Below are 6,992 nucleotides of genomic sequence, written 5' to 3'. Positions count from 1 at the left end.
TCCCTCTATTTGCTGGAAGTCAGCACAAAATATAGCTGTACATTTGCCCAAGGCTCTAAAGAGGGAAAGGCAACTTTAAGCCTGAAAAGGAAAGCGGGGATTTGGAGCCCTCCGGTGGACTTCCGCCGCCGCTGCACCCTTAGCTGGAAGTCAGTGCCAAAAAAAAAAAAAGAAGCTGCGAATAGTGTCCATGTGCCTGTCCCTTTAGGAAAGCCGGCTTGCCGTGGATCTCCACCCGGGTGGGGAATTCCAAATAGGTCCCTCTGTTTGATGGAAGTCAGCAACAAAAAGCTGGAATTTTTCTAAGTGTCAAGGAGGGTGTCACTTCCAGAAGGCCCACCATTCTTGGATCGACACCCGGTTAAGAAAAATGAAAAAAGTCCCTCTATTTGATGGAAGTCAGCAACAAAAAGCTGGATTTTTTCTAAGTGTCAAGGAGGGTGTCGCTTCCAGAAGGCCCACCTGCCTTGGATCACCACCCGGTTAAGAAAAATGAAAAAAGTCCCTCTAGTTAATGGAAGTCAGCAACAAAAAGCTGGAATTTTTCTAAGTGTCAAGGAGGGTGTCGCTTCCAGAAGGCCCACCTGCCTTGGATCACCACCCGGTTAAGAAAAATGAAAAAAGTCCCTCTAGTTAATGGAAGTCAGCAACAAAAAGCTGGATTTTTTCTAAGTGTCAAGGAGGGTGTCGCTTCCAGAAGGCCCACCTGCCTTGGATCGACACCCGGTTAAGAAAAATGAAAAAAGTCCCTCTATTTGATGGAAGTCAGCAACAAAAAGCTGGATTTTTTCTAAGTGTCAAGGAGGGTGTCGCTTCCAGAAGGCCCACCTGCCTTGGATCACCACCCGGTTAAGAAAAATGAAAAAAGTCCCTCTAGTTAATGGAAGTCAGCAACAAAAAGCTGGAATTTTTCTAAGTGTCAAGGAGGGTGTCGCTTCCAGAAGGCCCACCTGCCTTGGATCGACACCCGGTTAAGAAAAATGAAAAAAGTCCCTCTATTTGATGGAAGTCAGCAACAAAAAGCTGGATTTTTTCTAAGTGTCAAGGAGGGTGTCGCTTCCAGAAGGCCCACCTGCCTTGGATCACCACCCGGTTAAGAAAAATGAAAAAAGTCCCTCTAGTTAATGGAAGTCAGCAACAAAAAGCTGGAATTTTTCTAAGTGTCAAGGAGGGTGTCGCTTCCAGAAGGCCCACCTGCCTTGGATCGACACCCGGTTAAGAAACATGGAAAAAGTCCCTCTATTTGATGGAAGTCAGCAACAAAAAGCTGGATTTTTTCTAAGTGTCAAGGAGGGTGTCGCTTCCAGAAGGCCCACCCGCCTTGGATCGACACCCGGTTAAGAAACATGGAAAAAGTCCCTCTATTTGATGGAAGTCAGCAACAAAAAGCTGGATTTTTTCTAAGTGTCAAGGAGGGTGTCGCTTCCAGAAGGCCCACCCGCCTTGGATCACATTCCGGTTAAGAAACATGAAAAAAGTCCCTCTATTGAATGGAAGTCAGCACAAAAAAGCTGAAAATATGACAAAGTGTCAAGGAGGGTGTCGCTTCCAGAAGGCCCGCCCGCCTTGGATCACCACTCGGTTAAGAAAAATGAAAAAAGTCCCTCTATTTAATGGAAGTCAGAGGGAAAAAAAGCTGGAATTTTTCTAAGTGTCAAAGTCGGGATTTTTTCTAAGTGTCAACTTTTGGAGTACCAACCCTTCCAAAACAAAGTCGGGATTTTTTCTAAGTGTCAACTTTTGGAGTACCAACCCTTCCAAAACAAAGTCGGGATTTTTTCTAAGTGTCAACTTTTGGAGTACCAACCCTTCCAAAACAAAGTCGGGATTTTTTCTAAGTGTCAACTTTTGGAGTACCAACACTTCCAAAACAAAGTCGGGATTTTTTCTAAGTGTCAACTTTTCGCGTACCAACCCTTCCAAAATAAAGTCGGGATTTTTTCTAAGTGTCAACTTTTAAAAGTCGGGATTTTTTCTAAGTGTCCACTTTTGCTGTACCATGCCCTCCAGGGTCATAGAAGCCCCAGAGTGAGACCTAAACAACCGGGCCGAGTGATGTCATTTGGGGCCCTATTTTGAGTCATTTTGTGGGATTTCGGTGACGCCGAGGAGCGAAGCAGGTGTTCCGGGAGGGGGGTGCCTGTCCATTTAAGAAGGCCGGCTTGCCGTGGATCTACACCCGGGTAGGGAATTCAAAATAGGTCCCTCTATTTGCTGGAAGTCAGCACAAAATATAGCTGTACATTTGCCCAAGGCTCTAAAGAGGGAAAGGCAACTTTAAGCCTGAAAAGGAAAGCGGGGATTTGGAGCCCTCCGGTGGACTTCCGCCGCCGCTGCACCCTTAGCTGGAAGTCAGTGCCAAAAAAAAAAAAAGAAGCTGCGAATAGTGTCCATGTGCCTGTCCCTTTAGGAAAGCCGGCTTGCCGTGGATCTCCACCCGGGTGGGGAATTCCAAATAGGTCCCTCTGTTTGATGGAAGTCAGCAACAAAAAGCTGGAATTTTTCTAAGTGTCAAGGAGGGTGTCACTTCCAGAAGGCCCACCATTCTTGGATCGACACCCGGTTAAGAAAAATGAAAAAAGTCCCTCTATTTGATGGAAGTCAGCAACAAAAAGCTGGATTTTTTCTAAGTGTCAAGGAGGGTGTCGCTTCCAGAAGGCCCACCTGCCTTGGATCACCACCCGGTTAAGAAAAATGAAAAAAGTCCCTCTAGTTAATGGAAGTCAGCAACAAAAAGCTGGAATTTTTCTAAGTGTCAAGGAGGGTGTCGCTTCCAGAAGGCCCACCTGCCTTGGATCACCACCCGGTTAAGAAAAATGAAAAAAGTCCCTCTAGTTAATGGAAGTCAGCAACAAAAAGCTGGATTTTTTCTAAGTGTCAAGGAGGGTGTCGCTTCCAGAAGGCCCACCTGCCTTGGATCGACACCCGGTTAAGAAAAATGAAAAAAGTCCCTCTATTTGATGGAAGTCAGCAACAAAAAGCTGGATTTTTTCTAAGTGTCAAGGAGGGTGTCGCTTCCAGAAGGCCCACCTGCCTTGGATCACCACCCGGTTAAGAAAAATGAAAAAAGTCCCTCTAGTTAATGGAAGTCAGCAACAAAAAGCTGGAATTTTTCTAAGTGTCAAGGAGGGTGTCGCTTCCAGAAGGCCCACCTGCCTTGGATCGACACCCGGTTAAGAAAAATGAAAAAAGTCCCTCTATTTGATGGAAGTCAGCAACAAAAAGCTGGATTTTTTCTAAGTGTCAAGGAGGGTGTCGCTTCCAGAAGGCCCACCTGCCTTGGATCACCACCCGGTTAAGAAAAATGAAAAAAGTCCCTCTAGTTAATGGAAGTCAGCAACAAAAAGCTGGAATTTTTCTAAGTGTCAAGGAGGGTGTCGCTTCCAGAAGGCCCACCTGCCTTGGATCGACACCCGGTTAAGAAACATGGAAAAAGTCCCTCTATTTGATGGAAGTCAGCAACAAAAAGCTGGATTTTTTCTAAGTGTCAAGGAGGGTGTCGCTTCCAGAAGGCCCACCCGCCTTGGATCGACACCCGGTTAAGAAACATGGAAAAAGTCCCTCTATTTGATGGAAGTCAGCAACAAAAAGCTGGATTTTTTCTAAGTGTCAAGGAGGGTGTCGCTTCCAGAAGGCCCACCCGCCTTGGATCGACACCCGGTTAAGAAACATGGAAAAAGTCCCTCTATTTGATGGAAAAAGTCCCTCTATTTGATGGAAGTCAGCAACAAAAAGCTGGATTTTTTCTAAGTGTCAAGGAGGGTGTCGCTTCCAGAAGGCCCACCCGCCTTGGATCGACACCCGGTTAAGAAACATGGAAAAAGTCCCTCTATTTGATGGAAGTCAGCAACAAAAAGCTGGATTTTTTCTAAGTGTAAAAGTTGGGATTTTTTCTAAGTGTCAACTTTTGGTGTACCAACCCTTCCAAAATAAAGTCGGGATTTTTTCTAAGTGTCAACTTTTGGTGTACCAACCCTTCCAAAATAAAGTCGGGATTTTTTCTAAGTGTCAACTTTTGGTGTACCAACACTTCCAAAATAAAGTGGGGATTTTTTCTAAGTGTCAACTTATATAGTCGGGATTTTTTCTAAGTGTCAACTTATAAAGTGGGGATTTTTTTCCAAGTGTCAACCTGTAAAGTGGGGATTTTTTTCCCAAGTGTCCACTTTTGGTTCACCATGCCTTCCAGAGTCAAAGAAGCCCCCGAGTGAGACCCAAAAAACCGGACCGAGTGATGTCATTTGGGGTCCTATTTTCAGTCATTTTGTGGGATTTCGGTGACGCCGAGGAGGGAAGCAGGTGTCAAGGGACAGGGGGGGTGCCTGTCCCTTTAAGAAGGCCGGCTTGCCGTGGATCTACACCCGGGTAGGGAATTCAAAACAGGTCCCTCTATTTGCTGGAAGTCAGCACAAAAAAGCTGGAAATATGACAGGGGAAAAAAAAAAAGAAGAAGCTGCAATGATGGCAGAGTGTCCATGTGCCTGTCCCTTTAAGAAGGCCGGCTTGCCGTGGATCTCCACCCGGGTGGGGAATTCCAAATAGGTCCCTCTATTTGCTGGAAGTGCCCCCCCAAAAAGCTGTCCATTTCCCCAAGTTTTTAAGGAGGGAAAAGCCACTTTAAGCCTAAAAAGGAAAGCGGGGATTTGGAGCCCTCCGGTGGACTTCCGCCGCCGCTGCACCCTTAGAAGAAAAAGCTGCACTTATGGCAGAGTGTCCATGTGCCTGTGCCTTTAGGAAGGCCGGCTTGCCGTGGTTCTGCACCAGGGTAGGGAATTCAAAATAGGTCCCTCTATCTGCTGGAAGTCAGCACAAAAAAAAGCTGGAAATATGACAGAGTGTCAACTTTTAGTGTAATAGACCTGCGAAAGTCAAAGTCGGGATTTTTTCTAAGTGTCCACTTTTGGTGTACCAACCTTTCCAAAATAAAGTGGGGATTTTTTCTAAGTGTCCACTTTTGGTGTACCAACCTTTCCAAAATAAAGTGGGGATTTTTTCTAAGTGTCAACTTATAAAGTCGGGATTTTTTCTAAGTGTCAACTTATAAAGTGGGGATTTTTTCTAAGTGTCAACTTATAAAGTGGGGATTTTTTCCAAGTGTCAACTTATAAAGTCGGGATTTTTTCCAAGTGTCAACTTATAAAGTGGGGATTTTTTCCAAGTGTCAACTTATATAGTCGGGATTTTTTTTCAAAGTGTCAACTTGTAAAGTGGGGATTTTTTCCAAGTGTCTACTTTTGGTTCACCATGCCTTCCAGAGTCAAAGAAGCCCCCGAGTGAGACCCAAAGAACCGGACCGAGTGATGTCATTTGGGGCCCTATTTTCAGTCATTTTGTGGGATTTCGGTGACGCCGAGGAGGGAAGCAGGTGTCAAGGGACAGGGGGGTGCCTGTCCCTTTAAGAAGGCCGGCTTGCCGTGGATCTACACCCGGGTAGGGAATTCAAAACAGGTCCCTCTATTTGCTGGAAGTCAGCACGAAAAAAAGCTGGAAATATGACAGAGTGCCCCCCAAAAAAAAAGAAGCTGCAATGATGGCAGAGTGTCCATGTTGCTGTCCCTTTAGGAAGGCCGGCTCGCCGTGGATCTCCACCCGGGTGGGGAATTCCAAATAGGTCCCTCCATTTGCTGGAAGTGCCCCCCCCAAAAGCTGTCCATTTCCCCAAGTTTTTAAGGGAAACAAAAACCAGGGTTGGGGTTGGATGCATCACACTGTAAGTCTCGGCTGCAGCCAGAAGCAAGTATTAAAAAGGTAGACATCAACCATCATTTAAAAAGGGGAAAACAAATCCATTCATCAATAAATCATATCCAAATTAAAAAAAAGAGGCAGCTCAAAAGAGAGGGTGTGTGTCCAGCAGAAAATAGGCATGATAAACAAAGAGGGCTGGGGTTTGGAGGAGGGCAAAATGTCCCGCAGCCGGCCGCCCGAGTTCCGGGATGCCCAGCACGTCCATAACGCACCCCGCAAAGTCAAACTGGAAGTGGAGGGGAAAAAAGCTGGGAAAGAAGTTGAATGTCCTCAAAGTGTTCCAAAATCAGTCCCACGAGTCCCGCAGCTGGCCACCCGAGTCCAGGGAAGCCCGGCACCTCCGTAACAAGGCCCGCAAAGTCACACTGCAAGTGGGGGAGAAAAGCTGGCATAGTAGCCAAAAGTCCTCAAAGTGTTCAAAAATCAGTCCCCCACCAGCCCCGCAGCTGGCCACCCGAGTCCAGGGACGCCCGGCACAGCCGTAACGCACCCCGCAAAGTCAAACTGCAAGTGGGGGAGAAAAGCTGGGGGAAAATCCAAAAGTCCTCAACGTTTTCAAAATCCGCACCCGGGACTGAGTCCAGCAAGTCCCCCCGGTCCCAAAAATGCCATTTTTTTCAAAAAATACCCAAAAAATGCGGGGGCCGGATTTCGGAACCGGCGTACCGCTTTCGGCCCGCGTGCCCTAGATTGGAGACCGATGTCAAAAATGGACGCCGGTCGGGTATTTTTTTCCTTGGGGTCTATAGAGAGTAAATCCGGAGGAAAATTGGCCTTACGAGCAAAGGGAGGGATTTTAGGGGGCATAACGTCCAGCCGCGTGCCTCCCGGGTCCCGGGGAAGAGAAAGTCCAGAAAACTCATAAAATCATGCCCAGCATGGAGATCCACAAGTCCCGCCGCAGGCCCGAGGCTTCCCGGGTCCCGGGAATGACCAAAAGACACCCAGGAGTGGACCATCGAAAGTGGGAGGGAAATGGAGGGAAAGTCGGGAAAAAGGTCCAAAATGGGTTGAAAATCATATGATCCCACCCAGGGTAGAGTTCCACAAGTCCCGCAGCGAGCTGCACGAGCCGCAGGAACACCGGGAATGACCAAAAGGCACCCAGAAGTGAACCAGCGAAAGTGGGGGAAAAATGGAGGAAAAGGAGGAAAAAGTACCAAATTGTTTAAAAATCCTACCCAGGATGGAGTTCCACAAGTCCCGCAGCGAGCTGCACGAGCCGCAGGAACACCGGGAATGAC

This window comes from Nerophis ophidion, unplaced genomic scaffold (assembly GCF_033978795.1).
Source record: "Nerophis ophidion isolate RoL-2023_Sa unplaced genomic scaffold, RoL_Noph_v1.0 HiC_scaffold_150, whole genome shotgun sequence".
In the NCBI taxonomy this organism is placed as follows: domain Eukaryota; kingdom Metazoa; phylum Chordata; class Actinopteri; order Syngnathiformes; family Syngnathidae; genus Nerophis; species Nerophis ophidion.
This window is presented reverse-complemented; position numbering follows the sequence as displayed.